The sequence below is a fragment of the Cebidichthys violaceus genome, unplaced genomic scaffold (genome assembly GCF_023349555.1).
Source record: "Cebidichthys violaceus isolate CVI_PGR_0920_01 unplaced genomic scaffold, fCebVio1.0.p SCAF_10, whole genome shotgun sequence".
In the NCBI taxonomy this organism is placed as follows: domain Eukaryota; kingdom Metazoa; phylum Chordata; class Actinopteri; order Perciformes; family Stichaeidae; genus Cebidichthys; species Cebidichthys violaceus.
Window position 1 is genome coordinate 15281059 of NW_027176263.1, and position 21214 is coordinate 15302272.

At 41.7% G+C, this 21214-nt stretch overlaps 1 pseudogene; it reads left to right on the forward strand.

Annotated features, from left to right (window-relative positions):
* Positions 1 to 16331, forward strand: LOC137885090 (NLR family CARD domain-containing protein 3-like; annotated as a pseudogene).
* The last annotated feature ends 4883 nt before the right edge of the window (positions 16332 to 21214 follow it).

The following is a 21214-nucleotide window of genomic DNA, read 5'->3' on the forward strand; positions in this document are numbered from 1 at the left end:
GTTCAGACTGGTTTATTAACTTGTTGGAGTGTGACAGCAGCCTGAAGACACTGAGGACTGATGAAGAAGAAGAAGAGGATTTAATCCTGATGGAGCTCATCGTCCCACTCACATCAACAGAAAACTCTTTTTCCACACAGACCTGGTCCAGACAGCAGAGAGCTGCAGAGTGTTGAAGTTCATGAGAAGAAACTGAGTAAGTGGAACTTGAATTGATGACAAACGAGCTGCTCTTTGTTGGTTCGTGTGTTGACCTCCTGTCTTTGATAATGAGTCCACAGCACAAAGTTGATCTTACAACAGATCCTTGAAACTACAGCTGGCTGTCTTTAAAGTCTTCATGCAGAAACAGATCTGATTTCCTGATGAGACACAAATCAAATGAGACTGAAGACTAATGATGAACCCAACTGTCTGTCTGTCTTCATCAGGTGGCTGCAGCTTATCAGCAACATGAAAAGGTATCACACTCAACACTTCTCACTACATTTGATACAGTTTTACCTTCAACATATTCATTCTTACTAACGTGATGTTTACCGTTTCTCTGCTCTTTCACTTGAACATTGACTCATAATAAACCTATAAATCTATAAAACAGATACAGTCGTTAGAATGAGTTCTGATACTGGACTAAAGTCTGGACTTTGATACTTCAGGTATTTTATGAAGCTCATATTTCATGTTTATTGAGGCCTCTGTTGGCCAAAGTGCTCTCATAGATCAAATTACCACTTCTACTCTGTTAATTAATAACCTGATAAACTCAATGACAATGTATTATTATGTTGAACTTATCAGTCTATGAAGTAAGATCCAATGTAAGTCTAGGGACTAGTTGCAGACAGCTGGGGACTAGTTTTAAAGGTTTTGTGACTAGTTGTAGAGGTCTATAGGGACTAGGTCTAGAGGTCTAGGTTCATGTTGTTCTCCAGAGCTAGTGATACCAGGAGTAAAAAACTTTAACATTTCCACTATACAAGCATTCAAATGAGTTACATAATATAAATACCTCAGTATTTGAATAGATGAGGAACTCACATTCACATACCCTTTTAACTATCTTGTCAATACATTACAACAAATTATTGGTTTTCTGTATTTAATGAATTTGAAACATCCCAATGTTTTATGGTAAAATTATTATTGGTAAATAACCTTCAAACATGGACTATGGACAGTTCAGGGCCATGGTCATGGGCCACAGTGTGTCAGTGTGTGCTGGTTTTAGCTGATTTTGTTGTTTTTCTCTTTGTATTAATCCTTAAATCCTGAATGATAACTCTGAGATATGGATAAATAAATAAATGAATGACTTGTTACAGAGATCTGGAGACTAGTTGCAAAGTTTTTAGGGACTAGTTGCAGAGATCTTTGGACTAGTTGCAGAGGTCTGGAGACAAGTTACAGAGGTTTAGGGACTAGTTGCAGAGGTTTGGGGACTAGTTGCAGAGATCTGGGGACTAGTTGCAGAGGTCTGGAGACTAGTTGCAGAGGTTTAGGGACTAGTTACAGAGATCTGGAGACTAGTTACAGAGGTTTGGGGACTAGTTGCAGAGGTTTGGGGACTAGTTACAGAGATCTGGGGACTAGTTGCAGAGGTTTGGGGACTAGTTACAGAGATCTGGGGACTAGTTGCAGAGGTCTGGAGACTAGTTGCTGAGGTCTAGGGACTAGTTGCAGAGATCTGGAGACTAGTTGCAGAGGTTTAGGGAGTAGTTGCGGAGGTTTAGCAACTAGTTGCAGAGATCTGTGGACTAGTTGCAGCGGTTTAGGGAGTAGTTGCAGAGATCTGTGGAATAGTTGCAGCAGTTTAGGGACTAGTTGCAGAGGTCTGGAGACTAGTTGCAGAGATTTAGGGAGTAGTTACAGAGATCTGGAGACTAGTAGCAGAGATCTGTTTCTCTGCTCTTTCACTTGGACATTGACTCATAATAAACCTATAAATCTATAAAACAGATACAGTCGTTAGATTGAGTTCTGATACTGGACTAAAGTCTGGACTTTGATACTTCAGGTATTTTATGAAGCTCATATTTCATGTTTATTGAGGCCTCTGTTGGTTAAAGTGCTCTCATAGATCAAATGACCATTTCTACTCTGTTAATTAATAACCTGATAAACTCAATTACAATGTGTTATTATGTTGAACTTATCAGTCTATGAAGTAAGATCCAATGTAAGTCTAGGGACTAGTTGCAGAGATCTTGGGACTAGTTGTAGAGGTCTAGAGACTAGTTGTAGAGGTCTAGGGACTAGTTACAGAGATCTGGGGACTAGTTGTAGAGGTCTAGGGACTAGTTGTAGAGGTCTATAGGGACTAGGTCTAGAGGTCTAGGTTCATGTTGTTCTCCAGAGCTAGTGATACCAGAAGTAAAAAACTTTAATATTTCCACTATACAAGGATTCAAATGGGTTACAGAATATAAATACCTCAGTATTTGGATAGATGAGGAACTCACATTCACATATCCTTTCAACTATCTTGTCAATAGATTACAACAAATTATTGGTGTTCTGTATTTAATGAATTTGAAACGTCCCAATGTTTTATGGTAAAATGATTATTGGTAAGTAACCTTCAAACATGGACTATGGACAGTTCAGGGCCATGGTCATGGGCCACAGTGTGTCAGTGTGTGCTGGTTTTAGCTGATTTGGTTGTTTTTCTCTTTGTATTTTAATCCTTAAATCCTGAACGATAACTCTGAGATATGAATAAATAAATAAATGAATGACTAGTTGCAGAGGTCTGGAGACTAGTTGCAGAGGTCTGGAGACTAGTTGCAGAGGTTTAGGAACTAGTTGCAAAGATCTGGGGACTAGTTACAGAGGTCTGGAGACTAGTTGCTGAGGTCTAGGGACTAGTTGCGGAGGTTTAGGGAGTAGTTGCGGAGGTTTGGGGACTAGTTGCACAGATCTGTGGACTAGTTGCAGTGGTTTAGCGACTAGTTGCAGAGATCTGTGGACTAGTTGCAGAGATGTGTTTCTCTGCTCTTTCACTTGAACATTGGCTCATAATAGTCCCATAAATCCATAAAACAGTTTCAGTCGTTAAATTAAATTCTGAGACTGAACTTCAGTTTAGATTTCGATACTTCACTGATTTTAGAACCAAGAACTATAATTATTAGTTATTATTACAAGTAATTGTTTTTGATGTTGCTGTATTGATACATTGAGGTTTATCTTTTAGATTTCTATGTTATCTGCAGTTAGAGTTTTTCTTCACATTGAATCCAACAGAAACAAATAGGAGCATCTGTGAGTGTGAAGAGGATCAGTTGAGGGTTTCATGTCACAATAATATGAGCAGTGTGAAGAGTTTATTTATTTGTATTCTATATTTACTGTAAATTACATCATGTGTCTGTTTTACTGTCTGAAGCAGCAGACTGAACATTTTAAATAAAGTTGATACAAATGCTGACTGGGGCTCTTTAGACAAACTGTGAGATGGATCACAGGTTCAACATGACACATGTCATGCTGTATCCATGGCAACGACTGAAGTCCTCGTGTTCACCCTGTGGACACAGCAGTGCGACGGTCTTATTAACAGAGAGCACTTGAACACATCACAGAGTGACAGGAGGGCTCAGGGTTCATGTCCAGAGGGTGGAGCTTTATGTTTCTACCTCAGCTGCTGAGCTCCCCCTGGTGGTCAGTGAGGTTTACACTCAGTAAAAATACTTCATATTCAGCTGGGATTAAATAAGACAAATTACTTTTTTTTAACATTGTTTTACAGATGAACAGCTTAAATAATTCACTCACACTTCAGACATTGTTCAAGCAAACATTCATCAATTCGTCTCTTCCAATGTTCTGAGTTCATCTTTCTACAATTAACTTTTTCTCTTCTTTGAATCACTGTAAACTGAATATTTGTGAGTTTTTAATTGTTTTAAGACGTCATCTTGAGCTCTGAGGAATCATCATGGATACTTTTTGTTCTTTTTATACTTGTACATTAAACTGTTAATCTACAATAATATAAACGTTTGTTGTAGATGTGCATCTCTGTGTCTGACATTAGCTTCTTGGTGCAGTGTGAACCTTGTTGATTAAACGTCATCAGCTCAAATCCCAGCTGTGCTAGAAGATGCTACGTGTCACATAATTACAGCTTCTTTATTCATGATCTTCACATTCACAGCACTCACACACATTTTTGTGAGAAAATATATTTCTAATAAAACGTTGCTGTATTGATCCTTTTTTTGTTGATAGCTACTAGTTTTTCCAACAGCTGCTGAGATTTAAGACTAAAAACTTCCCTGCTTCCTCTGTGTGCCAGGATCCATCAGAGACCAGAGTCCTCTGGAACTGAACCTGAACCCAGCTGTGTGTTCCCTGAGACTAACAAGTCACACAAACATGGCATTGATTTTAAAGGAGGAAAAGTCTCTTCTGTAGTAGAAATTACATTTAAAATGTAACTGACAGCTTCCCGGTATAACTGGTCTTCTACTGCTGATATTAAAGTACTCTGTATAGATATGTGGACAGGTGATGATACTGCTATTTGTCTTGCTTTCTGAAAAGTGACGAGAAGTAGTAAAACCAGCACTACATCAGTGATCAGTCACTTCCTGGATAAAACAGGAAGTGGTTTATTACCTAATATGTGTCCAAACTACAACCAGGACAGTGTGTTTGAGTTCAGACAACCAATGAGGGACAGAGTTTATTACAGTCCACAGTGATTTACAATCAGAGCAGACAAACTGAACCAGAACAGGTACATGTCATGAAAACATGAAAGTACATCCTTCTCAAATAAACAACTGAAAGTGTGTTAGAGAGCTACGTTTTAATATTTTAAAGAAATGAGATGTACATCAAGTGTGTGAAGGTGTCGTGTGACAGATGGCTCTCAGATTGTGGTGGAAGATGTTCAGTGACTCTGCTGTCCTGACTTCAGTACTTCATTCCTCCACTGTGGGACCAGAACAGAAAAGAGGTTTAACCATGACTCGTAAGTAGGAAGGACCAGTTCCCTTCACTTCCCTGTAGACCAGCACCAGAGTCTGGAGCTGATGTGAGCTGAGGCTGGGAGCCAGTTTAAAGAAGCCGTGTAGGAGAACATGGATGTTTTTTTATCCGACAGGAGTGGACATGAGTGATGTGGCAAGTCAACAGTCTTAAGTCTGAAGACATCTGACTAACAACACACTGGTTCAAAAAAAGTTACATGGAAAACAAACAAGTGTCCCATCCGATGTGATTCTAGTTGTTTTAGTAATTGTTTGTTATTGTAATGCCTATTGGTTGAATAACCATAAGCAAAACCTGTTTTCGTTACCATTGCCCATTTCATAATGGCCATCTAAAGACTCATGCCATCAAAGTTCATCTTAGTGGAATAAGCTTCTTCTCTAAACTCTTATCTGGTAGCCCGAGTTTGTAACTTCACTTTTCGAAGGTCTTCTATGCATCCCAGAACCCTAAAAACAAACATGAGACTTTGGTCCTCCTAAGCGTATCTCCACTATATTCACTCAGCTCTTGAAGATCTCAACTCCGCTCAGTCTAGTTTTAAGTAACGTTTTTTTTTTTGGAGGGCTTCATTGTGCTAGAGTACTACAGCGGATTCCTTATCAAACGCTTAAAACAAACGCTTAAAGCCTGGCATATAAATCATGTTTCCTTTAAAATGCTTCTATATCGGTTCCTCAAATCTCCTAAAACCACTCTGTGTGGGGAACATGACAGCCAGACCAAAGCCTAGAGGTGAGATGACCATCTCTAACTGTCCATGACTCAAAGTCATTGATTCACTGACTCTGTTTCTATATATGTGACCAGAATCCATCAGAGACCAGACTGTCCTGGACCTGGACCTGAACCTGAACCTGAACCTGAACCTGAACCTGAACCTGAACCTGAACATGAACCTGGGGCCAGCTGTGTGTCCATGAAGAGTGACTGGTCTAAAGATCTTTTTTTTGTCTTCAAAGATGGACACAACTCTGTTGATCAAAGGTGAGGATTTAAAAAATGATAATGAAAACAAAGTGATGACTTATTTCTATCAGACTCTCTGCTGTGAGATCTCCAGTTTTTAAACCTTTACTGACTCAGATGAAGTTCTCTTAAGACCAACACTCTTCTTCATTGAAACACATTCACACTGGGAGCCGCCCAGTACAACCAGTCTGACACTGAGACGCTCCACTGGAGCAGCTGGAGGTTTTGGGTGCCTTGCTCCAGGGCACTTTAGCAGTGTACAGTGAGTGTATTTTTGGGCAGATAACAGAAGTCCTTGTTTGAGAGAACCGTTCATTCAGTATCGTTCATCCAGTGTAGCGACCAAGTCGTCTCCACGACACTCGATGGTGTCTTTGTTCAAGACAATGATTCCCTCTCACTCATTGGTTGTCCCGCTTCCTATGTTTTGAGCGACTGCTCCACCGTAGCAGTGAGTGGGATGGGAATCTGGCATTGGGATGCCAGCACCCCCAGATTTCCACTCCCAGCAATCACATCAGCCAGCCTTAGCAGGGGAACCTGGACCAGGTGTCAGGATTGTACTAGCTTTCTGACACATCACTCTTGGAATCTTTCTCACTTGAACTCCGTCTCTGGCTCACCCTTCTCTCTAACTGGAACTGGATCACCTTCTTCTAAGATGATCAACCCACTTACCCACCTGAATATGGTCCGTACAGTGAAGCCGCTCATTCTCTTAGTTGTTGGGGGGTTTCGATGACGGAAGATGGATCAAAGAAGAATGGCTCCAGGAGCTTTCAAGTGAATGCCAAGTCGTTTCCTATTTCCTCTATGAAATCTATACTTGCTTGTTTACATAATCAACAAAGGACGCTGCTACGCCCCACCCATCATGCTGTTCATGCACTGCCTAATCTGGCACTCTACTACACACCAATGTGTTCTCCACACTGTCCTCTTGTCCGGGTCACTCCATCACTTTCTCGTTTTCACGTTCCAGAAGTTCAGAAGCTCTTGCAGACACGCATCCAGCATTGGTTTCTCCAAGTTCAACGCTGTCGGTCCACTTGTAATTACCGCCCTAATTCCATTGATCATCGATTCCCAGAACTTCATCATGGATACCCTGGATCTCCCTCAACCCTTTCTTTTTACTGGTCAGCTTGGAAGAGTGTCCACTACTTCCACCACATGACCAGTACATCATGACCTTTCCACTGTTCAATCTTATCACCATGACCTGTTTTCATTACCATCGCCCATTTCATGATGGCCATCTAAAGACTCATGCCATCAAAGTTCATCTTAGTGGAATAAGCTTCTTCTCTAAACTCTTATCTGGTAGCCCAAGCTTGTAACTTCACTTCTCGAAGGTCTTCTATGCATCCCAGAACCCTAAAAACAAACATGAGACTTTGGTCCTCCTAAGCGTATCTCCACTATATTCACTCAGCTCTTGAAGATCTCAACTTTGCTCCGTCTAGTTTCAAGTAACATTTTTTTTTTTGGAGGGCTTCATTGTGCCAGAGTACTACAGCGGATTCCTTATCAAAACTTCCCCACAACGTGTTTGACAGAACGGGTGAGCTACAAATGCTTAAAGCCTGGCATATAAATCATGTTTTCTTTAAAATGCTTCTATATCGGTTCCTCAAATCTCTTAAAAGCACTCTGTGTGGGTAACATGACAGCCAGAACAAAGCCTAGAGGTGAGATGACCATCTCTAACTGTCCATGACTCAAAGTCATTGATTCACTGACTCTGTTTCTACATATGTGACCAGGATCCATCAGAGACCAGACTGTCCTGGACCTGAACCTGAACCTGGGGCCAGCTGTGTGTCCATGAAGAGTGACTGGTCTAAAGATCTTTTTTTTGTCTTCAAAGATGGACACAACTCTGTTGATCAAAGGTGAGAATTTAAAAAATGATAATGAAAACAAAGTGATGACTTATTTCTATCAGACTCTCTGCTGTGAGATCTCCAGTTTTTAAACCTTTACTGACTCAGATGAAGTTCTCTTAAGACCAACACTCTTCTTCATTGAAACACATTCACACTGGGAGCCGCCCAGTACAACCAGTCTGACACTGAGACGCTCCACTGGAGCAGCTGGAGGTTTTGGGTGCCTTGCTCCAGGGCACTTCAGCTATGTACAGTGAGGGAGGGAGAGCTACATGGAGGGCTTGGTGAGAGCTGTTGGGACAAAACCAAACTGACTGGTGAAGAAAACAGTGAAATAAAAGACTGAGCTTGTTGGTTCTCAGTGGGATCAGCAGGACCAGTAAACCTTTACCACTACAGGGACTCATCTGATCCACATCCAGATATCACTTCATGGACCTTTACCTTGTGTTTGTCTCTGTGTGGACACAATGTGAGCTGATTCTGAATGATTTCTCCACAGAGAGGACCAGGAGAGCTCAGAGGTTCCCAGAGGTCAATCTGCCCAGCAGCATCAAACACACCTGGACTCCATATTTATGGTCTGTACATGTACAACCAGTTTTACATCTATTCTGTTCACAATCATCTCCATGCTGCACTTTTTAGACCAGTGGATTGTCACTCTGTCCAACATGGATCTGACGTTTTCTTCCATGGTTTTAGTTTGTGTCATTCAAAGAATATTCTGTTCCAGCTGCTGGAGGAGAACATCGTCACTTTTGTGAAGAACGAGCTGAAGAAGATCCATAAGGGACTAAGTTCAGATTACCCAGAATGCTTAGAGAGTCAGAGGGAGGATGAGGAGGTACTGGATGGTGAGGATGAAGAGCAGAGGAGGAGCAGCAGAGAGGCATTTGTGAAGATCACACTGCACTTCCTGAGGAGAATGAAGCAGGAGGAGCTGGCTGACTGTCTGCAGAGCAGTAAGAGGATTTCTCTAAAGATTTAACATGCTGGATAAATGGGACGTTTACTAATGTCTCAAGAGATGGAACAAAATATATTCATAGACTCATTCTTTGAGGTAATGACATGTTTAAATATATTCTTTGACTCATTGATCTTCTTTGTTGTGTGTTCATTCAGGACTTCTTGCTGCAGTTTGTCAGCGTAATCTCAAATCTAACCTGAAGAAGAAGTTCCAGTGTGTGTTTGAAGGGATCGCTAAAGCAGGAAATCCAACCCTTCTGAATCAGATCTACACAGAGCTCTACATCACAGAAGGAGGGACTGCAGAGGTCAATGATGAACATGAGGTCAGACACATTGAAAAAGCATCCAGGAAACCACACAGACCAGAAACAACCATCAGACAAGAAGACATCTTTAAAGCCTCACCTGGAAGAGAGGAACCAATCAGAACAGTGATGACAAAGGGAGTGGCTGGCATTGGGAAAACAGTCTTAACACAGAAGTTCACTCTGGACTGGGCTGAAGGCAAATACAACCAGGACATACAGTTCACATTTCCATTCACTTTCAGAGAGCTGAATGTGCTGAAAGAGAAAAAGTACAGCTTGGTGGAACTTGTTCATCACTTCTTCAGTGAAACCAAAGAAGCAGGAATCTGCAGGTTTGAAGAGTTCCTGGTTCTGTTCATCTTTGACGGTCTGGATGAGTGTCGACTTCCTCTGGACTTCCACAACAATGAGGTCCTGACTGATGTTACAGAGTCCACCTCAGTGGATGTGCTGCTGACAAACCTCATCAGGGGGAAACTGCTTCCCTCTGCTCGCCTCTGGATAACCACACGACCTGCAGCAGCCAATCAGATCCCTTCTGAGTGTGTTGGCATGGTGACAGAGGTCAGAGGGTTCACTGACCCACAGAAGGAGGAGTACTTCAAGAAGAGATTCAGAGATGAAGAGGCCAGCAGGATTATCTCCCACATCAAGACCTCACGAAGCCTCCACATCATGTGCCACATCCCAGTCTTCTGCTGGATCACTGCTACAGTTCTGGAGGATGTGTTGAAGACCAGAGAGGGAGGAGAGCTGCCCAAGACCCTGACTGAGATGTACATCCACTTCCTGGTGGTTCAGTCCAAACTGAAGAAGGTCAAGTATGATGGAGGGGCTGAGACAGATCCACACTGGAGTCCAGAGAGCACAAAGATGACTGAGTCTCTGGGAAAACTGGCTTTTGATCAGCTGCAGAAAGGCAACCTGATCTTCTATGAATCCGACTTGAAGGAGTGTGACATCGATATCAGAGCAGCCTCAGTGTACTCAGGAGTGTTCACACAGATCTTTAGAGAGGAGAAAGGACTGTACCAGGACAAGGTGTTCTGCTTCGTCCATCTGAGTGTTCAGGAGTTTCTGGCTGCTTTCCATGTCCATCTGACCTTCATCAACTCTGGTGTCAATCTGCTGTCAGAAGAACAAACAACCTCCCAGTTGTCTAAAGTCTTAAGAGACAAACCTAAACTAACATGTCTCTACAAGAGTGCTGTGGACAAGACCTTACAGAGTCCAAATGGACACCTGGACTTGTTCCTCCGCTTCCTCCTGGGTCTTTCATTGCAGACCAATCAAACTCTCCTACAAGGTCTGCTGACACAGACAGGAAGTAGCTCACAGACCAATCAGATAACAGTCCAGTACATCAAGGAGAAGATCAGTGAGAATGTGTCTCCAGAGAAAAGCATCAATCTGTTCCACTGTCTGAATGAACTGAATGATCGTTCTCTAGTGGAGGAGATCCAACAGTCCCTGAGTTCAGGATGTCTCTCCACAGATAAACTGTCTCCTGCTCAGTGGTCAGCACTGGTATTCATTTTACTGTCATCAGAAAAAGATCTGGACGTGTTTGACCTGAAGAAATACTCTGCTTCAGAGGAGGCTCTTCGAGGCTGCTGCCGGTGGTCAAAGCCTCCAACAAAGCTCTGTAAGTACAGAGAGAGTTAGATTCATGTATCATAACTTAAATGCACTGCTATCTTTTCTACTTGTTGCATATATTTTCTTCATCCTTGTCTCTTCAGACTGAGTGACTGTAACCTCTCAGAGAGAAGCTGTGAAGCTCTGTCCTCAGTTTTCAGCTCCCAGTCCTCTAGTCTGAAAGAGCTGGACTTGAGTAACAACAACCTGAAGGATTCAGGATTGGAACTGCTGTCTGCTGGACTGGAGAGTCCACACTGTGAACTGGGAACTCTCAGGTCAGGATTCAATTAATGCCTTTATTCATATAAATGGCTAAACTTGCAACATTCATAAGATCGTTTCTGCTTTCATGATTTCAATCAAATATTTAATTTCAACATATTTCTTTAAACATATCTGATATTGTTTTCTCACTCTGCTGTTATAACTTCAGAGAGGGATCAGAGAGTTATCAGTAATGTTGTCAGATTGTTGATTAGACATTAGTGGGTGTTTGGTTGTGACTAGAAAACAATCACTAACAATGTTAATGTAACCCCATAATAGCCTACAGTATGTCAGTACAGCAGTAACTTTCCAGCCCTCACAGTTCCCTCAGATTATGTGACATGTGTGTTGTTTTGTGTGTTTGCAGCCTGTCAGGCTGTCTGATCACAGAGAAAGGCTGTGCTTCTCTGGCCTCAGCTCTGACCTCCAACCCCTCCCATCTGAGAGAGCTGGACCTGAGCTACAATCATCTAAGAGACTCAGGAGTGAAGCATCTGTCTGCTGGCCTGGAGGATCCACAGTGGAGACTGGAAACTCTCAGGTATGAAAAGGCCTGCTGCAGCCACAGACAATCAGTCTGATAGAGGAGGTAGAGCTGGAAACTTTCTCACTGTCACACTGTCAGCCTGGTTAATATGACCCTGACACACCAAGCTGACCTCAAACTACCAGAGACTCATCAAACTGTTTATGTCCCACATCAGACCATCAATACAGACAGAAGTAGTCAGGGAACAGTAGCCAGGATGAGCCAAACCAGGGAGGGAAGGTGATGAAACTGTTGTTTTTCTGGAGCGTTGTCTTGTTTAAACATTACAAAATAGGACAGTGGTGTATCCTGACACGTTGACGGGCATCATAGTAGGTTGACATGCATCAACGTTGTCACGCTGCAGGTTTGTGGACTCATATCAAACAATAGTTTGATGGTTTGATGCTCTTCATCTACCACCAGTGTGTGTTGCCCTTTAGTCCAGACATTATTGTGAAAAGACAAACAGACTAAGAAACAATCTGTTTAAACCGCCTTGATAAATCATCACAATAGGAATGTTTTGCTGAGATTAGCTTTACCTGATTTTGTTTTGTTTTGCACTGAGAGCCACTTCCCTAGCTGATTAGAGTCGAGTTGTTGAAACTACAGATGACTGTCGGCCACAGACGCTCAGTGAAGAACCAACAGCTGATTGTGGACATGGTGTGTGTGTCAGAGCCCAGAGAGGTTTATTTAGGACTGGAACAAAGTTATAGGGGGACAGAGGCAGTGCTCTGTGGCTGCAGACAGACTTGAACTGCAATTGTTTCAGATTCAGTTAGAGACTAGCTGGTGAACATAGTGGAGCATTTAGCAGCTAAAGAGACAGATATTTCCCTCAGGAGGTGGTGGAGACCAAAAACAGAGCTAAAAGAGAGAGAATATTGGACTTCCATTCATCAGGTGACACAAACACAAAGACTCCTGATGAATCATAATGTTGATGCGTAACTGCTGGATGTGGAAGCAGCTGGTTGATATCATGTTAGACACAACTACTTTCTTTCAATAATTATTATTTTCAGTTTATATAGGTTACACACCACACGTTGCCCCCAAAAATTTGTTTAGCTTTGTAAATATCAGTATATATGTTACTGGTTAAGAGAACATTAAGATGGAACACAGAACAAATTGAAATTCTTTATCTCTGATTATAAATTCATCAAATTTTGATAAGATATATTTTTTTTAATGTTGTAGTTGAAATCTCAAACCTCTCCCAGATCATAGCCCAATGGGTTGAGAGTCTCTCTCCACAATTTGTTCTTTGATAAAGTGAAGCATTCAAGAGCTAGAGAGGTTTGAGTGCAGAGATTTCAGCCGAGGTCAACCAAAATGTCATTTGGTTCCAGCTGTTCCATTGTAATTTTATATCGTATATAATTATATATTTCACTTCTTTTATGACTAATAGTGTTCAATCTATCATATGCAGCAGTTTGACATCATTTAGAGAGCCTGGATCCTCTCTGAGCCTGTTTATGTCTGTCATCCATGGGATTTTCTCATCTGGCTTCCAGTCCAGGTCTCCTAGCTCAGCCTATGGTTGGTCGATTTCAGTCAATGTACGCTCCTTAGAAGCGTCTGAGTCCTGGCTATTTAACAAACACATCGGATTTTGATTGACAGAAGCGTTAGCCAGTGGGGAGTAAACGGTGCCTTTGTTAGACTGACCCTTGTTTCTACACGGGGACATTTCAGAGACGCACCGGAAATGCGTCGAAATATTGTTGACGGTAATAAGCGGAGATTTACAGCAGAACAACGAAAAGGTAAGGAGCTTTGGGTGATTTTGAAGGATATTACGCATTGTGTTTCTGGTGTTTGTTTGCTCACAGCCTTGTGAGGGTTTACCGGAGAGACGATCTGATGGTAGTTCTGGAATCTGTGTCGAATGCTCGTGCCTTTTGCTATCTCGGTTGCCTATGCTAACCGTTAGCTTTGTTATGCTAACTCGGAGAAGAGCGAGTTATGGCTAGAATTACGTGATTTTGTGATAAATCTTTTATTTGCGTACAATATTTGTGTAGAATTGTGTTTGGAGTCTGTACAAATGTCTTAGATTGTTTGTTTTACCCAGATTTTAAATTTTTTGGGGGGGATCTTTTTTTTTCATATTCATAAATACATGCATAAATGGACTTTTTTGGACGATGCTACAGCAGAGCCGAATTTGGGTCCGTCGGGCTTAACAGGTTTTAAAGGTAGTACATCCGTTGGTTTGGACTTTTAGAGGGTTCTATTAACAAAGTGAATCAGCTCATGCAGTGAGACTAACGCAGTTACGACCACGACCCGGTGTGCGAGATTAAGTCCACGAGATTAAGTTCTACGATAAATGCATTAACATTTTCTTCACTCCTTAGCTCAGTAGTAGTATAGGTGGCAATTCATCACTTTGGGTCGGTCATGATCAGAGGTTCGACTCCTGTAGGGTCCATATTTCTACTATTTTTATGTCACCAGACAACAAATCGTATTTTCGTAATGAAGATGGATAATTGGTTCGTGGTAATGCTGTCGAAATCCTAAATGTATGCTCCAACCAGCCTCTCCATCGTAATGTTTCAACAGACACACTAACCCCTGCGTGTAGTTATTAAATGTCGGACCCTCACAGTAACACAACGAGAGTTAACAGTAATGTCTGATGTGGATGAATGTGTGCTGCACAGTGTAGAGCATCGTTAACAGAAGATGAACGTCCGTAGTCTTTAATATAAAACATAAGCGATGTGAGAGCCTACAGAAGTTGAATCACAAGTTGATCTGGGTGGATCACAGTTTCCCACAGCTGACAGTCATCTGTACGCGGTGTTTGAGCTCAGTGTGTTTCACTCACAGGCTGTATGAAAGCACGGACAGCTCTATCGGTCTCAGATCGACTCCACATCACATTAATAACGATGTGTGATACAAATATAAGACGGACAACAGAGCGTTTCTTGAAGGATTTATTGACGTAAGTATTTTGAACAGGCATCGACACCTACCACCAACTTTCTCCTTCACTCTGGTCCTCGTTATGTGTCCTCGGTATCTCAACCGCAGCCTCATGAACGAGTAGTAGATTTTCCAGCAAACTGTTCTGTTCATATTCTTTCCAAAGATACCGTAGACACTATGTGTAAGAGAGAGGAGAGGGGATCGACATGTTTATTTCTTGTTTATTCAACGTGGGTCCTGAAAGGCCACTCCTACGACACATCTGCTTCACGCACTCAAACATAAACCAGTTAATCCAAAAACCACTTAATCTCGCACACCGGAACCAACACAACTACTTCATAAGCTGATAATATGTCAGATGTTGTGTTTACAGCTTGTTTTCACTGAACCACAAGTGGACAAAGAAATCAATTGATGCAGGTTTAAACATGTGATTTACTGACTGACTGGTAGAGGAAACTGAGTCTGACATGGATGATGATTGTCAATATAATACTGATAATAATATATCATGAATAAGTGAAGATAATGAGCTGTCGTCATGGGCCAATCAGAAGAAGCTCCAGTGAAGTAAAAGAATATGAGGTGATTAATAATAAGTGCTCCATGTGAACATGAATAACAAAGCTCTGTGTATGAGAGTGATGTAATGTCCATGTTTCCATGCTGCTCTGACCCCCCTCCTCCTTTCAGGATGGAGCCTGCTGTAGTCCTACGGTCCAGACCAGGTCTGAGGAAGTGTAAGTGTGCTTTGAATTTGATGAAAACAAAGCATCTTCAAACTGTGACATCACTCATTCACATCTCTGATGTCATCATCAAACAGATGATAGATTAATAACTGCAGCTGTATTGTGTCTTGTTCTCTCCATCAGATTCCTGTGAACTCACACTCGACACAAACACAGTAAACAGAAACCTCAAACTGTCTGACAACAACAGGAAGGTGACATATTTGAAGAAGGATCAGTCATATCCTGATCATCCAGACAGATTTGACTTCTGGTCTCAGCTGCTGTGTAGAACTGGTCTGACTGGTCGCTGTTACTGGGAGGTCGAGTGGAGAGGAGAAGTTCATATATCAGTGAGTTACAGAGGAATCAGGAGAGGAGGCAGTAAAGACTGTATGTTTGGAATGAATGATCAGTCCTGGAGTCTGTGGTGCTCTGATGATGGTTACTATGTCCGTCACAATAAGACAGAAACTCTCTTTACCTCCTCCTCCTCCCCACCCTCTCGTAGAGTAGCAGTGTATGTGGACTGTCCTGCTGGCTCTCTGTCCTTCTACAGAGTCTCCTCTGACACACTGATCCACCTCCACACCTTCAACACCACATTCACTGAACCTCTTTATCCTGGGTTTGGGTTCTGGTTGAGGACTGGTTCCTCAGTGTCTCTGTGTTCTCTGGAGGAGAGAGAGTCTCCTCCTGCTAGAGAAACTTTCTCTCTGCTGACCAGATAGTTTAGTGTGTACAGGATCACACACAGCTGGTGTTAGTTAGGAGAATGTGGGTAGGAGTTTATCCTAAGGGTGTTTGTAGTGTTCTCATTCCAGTCTGGCTAGAGGTTGATGAAACAATACTCTGAACAGAGTGATGTAACTTCAACAAGCTTACTCTCATTCTTGAAGGTAGTACATCTTATGTGTCCAAACAGAACATCATCTGTTCCTTGTCCCCGGAGAGAGCAAGTCTCACTATATTACAACCCTCTCTTATCTCAACATGAACATAAATGTGTTATTATCAATACTATATATGAAGTGAAATAAAAAAGTCTCCTTATTTTGAACTCAAAGTGTCCATGAGTCTTTTCTTCTTCTACTAACTATGTTCTACTTTGCAGTGATATTTGATCAACAATCTCTTGATTTCTCCAGAAGTCACAAAGTACCTGAGCTGAACAGGTGCATCCAGATCAATGTTCTTCTCTTGGTGATGAAGACCTTCATCATCTGGAGGGTCTGGAGTTTGTGTGTGGTCAGATAATATGGTATGTTGAAATATTAATCAGACAAGTTTTAATATTTATTTTGGGTAAATTACTAATTACATATGATATAAATCAGGACATAAAAATATGATAATTACCATAATTGATAAATGACTTAATCATTAGATTAAACAATACAAAAATAATCATTAGGTGTTTATTCTGTTTATTATTGCAGAGGATTATAAAACACGAAATAAATAATATAATATAAAAATAATCATTAGGTGCACACAAAGAATATATCAGTGGCGGGCCGTGCATTTTATACCTGGGCCTTCACTTCTAAAAATGAAGCTCAACACCTACAAATACACTAACTGCAGAGTGCAGATACTGTACATGAATACCCGCATGACGGGATGCGGCGTCATTAACGAACAATGCATATAGTCAAAATCAATTAAGCTAAAACACGCATTCCGCCACACACTCAAGAGCGCGGGCCATTAAAATATTATTCATATCACAGGGAACAATATTAACCATATCATAAAAACTACATGATAGACAAAATAACAGAGGAGTAACGCTATCACTCCCTCCAGGTGTGAGAAATCAATGTTAAAAAGCACTCATCTATGTTTACAAGCACACCTGATGAATATTATATGTTACAAAATGTCTACTTGTAGAAGTATTAGACCAAAAGTAAAGTTACTAAATGTATTGTGCACTTTGAAATAAACCAGAGGTTACCACCATTTAAGGTAATGAATGTTACAGGACTAGGTACAGAGACAGACTCCCAGGAGGGGGGAGAGAAGATGGTGCATGTCTCTGACCAACAGACCAACTGGTCACTGGACAGGAGGAGCTGATCAGCTTTCAGCCAATGGCTGATCGATGTGTTGTGAAAATTGTAATATTATACTAATCAGAGAATTGCACCTTGAACCGGAAGTTGTTCTGCGCCGCCATATTGACGGCCGTCCCAAAGCTCTTATTTAGCTCGGAGGACTCGGAGCAACTTCCGGTTCAAGCGAGGAGCGAGGAAATGACAATTAAGAGACTTGGGAGACCCTAGAATATAAAGAAGCAGTGATGAAGCTGTAACATGTAAACACGTTGTTGTATCAGCTGTTTGTTGAATCAGTAGAACGAGTGTGAAAAGACTGGGTCCCGCTGTGTTACTCAGGCTGGACTACAGCGTCTATTCACAGGCGCGACCCCACTACTGAGCGGCACGGGGGCTTTGACCTGCTCCGTCTCCGACCTGGGTCGGTGCACCCCTCCTTAGACGACCTGGTGGTCCCGGGCTCCCCCAGGAGCACCATGTCGATACCGAACTTAGTGCGGACACCCGATCTTCATAGTCCGCTGCAGCTCAGAGCTCCTGAGCTCAAACGGTCCTCCAGCCTCAGCCTCCCGGTAACTTGGATTACAGGCGCGCGCCACCGCACCCGGCGAGAGAGCTGTTCGTTCAGAGAGGTTTGGATTTTTACAAATGTGACGTCATCAGGGTGATCAAGCGGAATCTAGTGATGAAAAAAACCTGCAGCTGCAACGTTGAAGGCTGATCAGTATTTGTACGATTTACCTAAAACTTTATTTCAATAAAGATCAATACTTTATCTCGTATCTTTAAACATCTGTGTGCTCAGTATGAGTTTGTATCATCCACAGTCATGCGCAGTTGATGCTTTTCACAATGTCAACAGATTGCACGATACAATAACTTATATTCACAATCTGTGATTCAAATATAAAGAAGTTATGCTTGTTCTAACGCTTAATAACAAGACGGTATGTTGAGCTGAGGAGCTTGAAAGCAGTTCACAATGTGACATATTATTTGAACAAATAAAATTGGGACTACTTTTGTCTCCAACATTTCATTGACAAAGGTGCAACATATGTATGTGATGAGGTTTAAAAAGCCCTTTAACCTCTTCTGGGTTCTAAACTTCTCAGACTGGTAATCTGTTGTTATTTATGAGCCTCTGGTTTATTGAGTGAAGTCTGGTTAAAAACACAGCTTGTTTCATTTGTTATCCAAACACAAAGTGAAATCTAACCCCTGTACAATATGCAACATCTGTATTGTTCGTTTGTTTTGCATTTTCTTAGATGGATGTTTTTACATTATATTTATTGTAATATTTTGTATTAGTCTTGATTATCTTTTTTTATATGGAGCCTCACAGCAAAAGCACTTCAGATGATTGTACTTGTATAACAACAGTGACAATAAACATCTTGAATCTATACTATGACTTTTAAAGACTTTATTTTTATATAGTGTTCTATGACTTTTTTTAATAACTTTTATCGACAAACTATACTGTGTTTATTATGGACTTATTTCAGCATACTTTAATATGACCTTTCTTTTTCATTTCGATGTGCTATAATATTACTCAGGCTTTTATCAACATGCCATACTATGACTAGGGGTGGGTATTGTTAGGACTTTATCAATACTAGTACTCTTATCGGTTCCTTTTGTTCATTTTGTGAGAAAAAAAGACAATTAATTAAGAAAAGAATCAACATTGCTATATTATTCTTGTATGAGTACAAATGAAGCTTAAGCGGAAGTTCAGACTCTCTTTACTCTCCTTTTCATTCATAATCTCAGTCTCTCTCTCTCCCTGTGATTACTCTATCAGCTGATTGTGGGCGTTCACTTTAAATCAACCAAACAGATTCTGCACAGTTTCCTGAAGCCAATCACATCGTTGCTGTGTTCAAAAATGTTCTCCTCTCTGCTGCTGTCAGTTGTCATTTCAGCACAATCAGATGCTCCTCCACCCCAGTCACCTCCAGCAGCATCACAGTCATGCTCCTCCTCATCATCTTCATCATCACCACCATCATCACCAGTGTCTGGACTCCAGGGGGATTATGCCTTATCCGACCTCAGCATCACTACCCCTCTACTGTCCTACTTCAGGATGGAGTCCAATCGCCAAAGACACATTTGATGCCGTTCACTTAGGGTTAGGGTTCATAATGACGCAGAGAGGACGGGAAGAGGGGGTCATGAGTCGGGGTCCAGCAGTAAACTTCTGCTCTCACGGGTTCATGTGACTGCATGAGCTTCATACAGATGTTATGACAGAGAACATCTGTAAACTGGATATCTTAGAGAAATAGAGAAAAGAGGAAATCGTGCAATGACATTTCAATCAGTCAACAAAGGTCACCTTCAGCGTCGCTCCTTCAGGACGTCGTAGCAGACCTCCACCACCTGAGGGCGCCGCAGAACAAGACTTGTCAGGGAGAGAAGAGTTGAAGAGGAGAAGAGGGTTGAGAGCAGATGCACACCTACTGTGATGAAGGATCTCAGTGGAAGAACCCTTTAATGACCTCCTAACATTCATATAAAACTAGAGACTCGTGATTATTTTGAATGATCTACTTAATTCCCTTTCTAAAGAGCCAAAGAGCTTTTTCACAGCAGACATGTTGAGTGCTCACAGTGTCTGATGTCAGTAGGGAAAGCACAGGTGTTACTGACAACATTAACATGGCTGTGTTGTGTTCAAGTGTCCCAGAGAGCCGTCATTCAGTGTCTTCCGTGTAAAAGGCCCATCAAGTGAAAACCGTTATGGTCGGAGCAACTGACGTGGTCTAAAGAGTGAGATAGTCCACACAGGGTGGTCAGCTGTGAGGGGGGTCAACGGGTTCAATAAACACAGAGCTTGTTTGAGTCCCGTACAAAACTAAAAGTTTATATTCACATGTTTTACATCGGCCATTAGTTATGTGAGACATTAGACGACTGGTCACGTGACTTGTTTGTCCCCCGCCATGTGAGCTGATAGTCACTCGGTAGTGACGCAGTTGTTAACGTCAACCAGGCTCTTTTTCTAAACCTGTTCAAAGGGTTTTGTTGCCTAATCCTGACTTCCTGTGAAGATGGAAGTTTATTTTGAAAAGACAGCGCGCATGTAACGAGTAGAAGCTGACACGCCGTCCCTGCCACGTCCAGAGCTAACGCTAGAGGGGAACCTAGAGCGTCAGAGCTTGAAGCCTAGGTGTGATGCCACTACTGAGCACCACGGAGGCTTTGACCTGCTCTGTCTCAGACCTGGGCCGGTGCTCCCCGCCATAGAGGACCTGGTTCTCCTGGGCTCCCCCAGGAGAACCACATCCATACTGGACTTAGTGCGGACCAAGGGCCTAATTTACAGTTTACAGTTACACTTTTTCAGAGGGCAGTATCAGACCCCTCCAATTTTTAAAGTCCAATAACTCTTCATTGAACACATTCATGGACGTTTTTAAAAATATTTTTAGGAAATGATTTATTGCGTCTGTAACTCAGCAGGAACAGCTGCACTCGTGACAAAAACAGATCATCTTGTAACCGAATAATCACAATTGTGGCCAAACGAGTGCTCACAGTTCAGTAATCAGGCAGAACATTTACGTGATATAAGCAGTAGTATTGTTTCTGATAATATGTGTTTGGTATGTCTAATATCCTTGTTTATATTTGTAAAATAGACTGTAATTATGATTTAGGGATGGGTTATAGAAATTATCTCTTTTATCATAACCCTGCATTATTTAAGCTGCTCTGTGTTCTAGATTATAACCAACCCAGTACTCTTTTTATTAGTTTTAATATGAGCGGTATGAGGCCGACAACCCATAAAGGTTTTTAAATAAACTTTGTATCTAGTTTTGTAATGAAAACATATTTTGATATTCATATTGTTCTTATGTGGAGG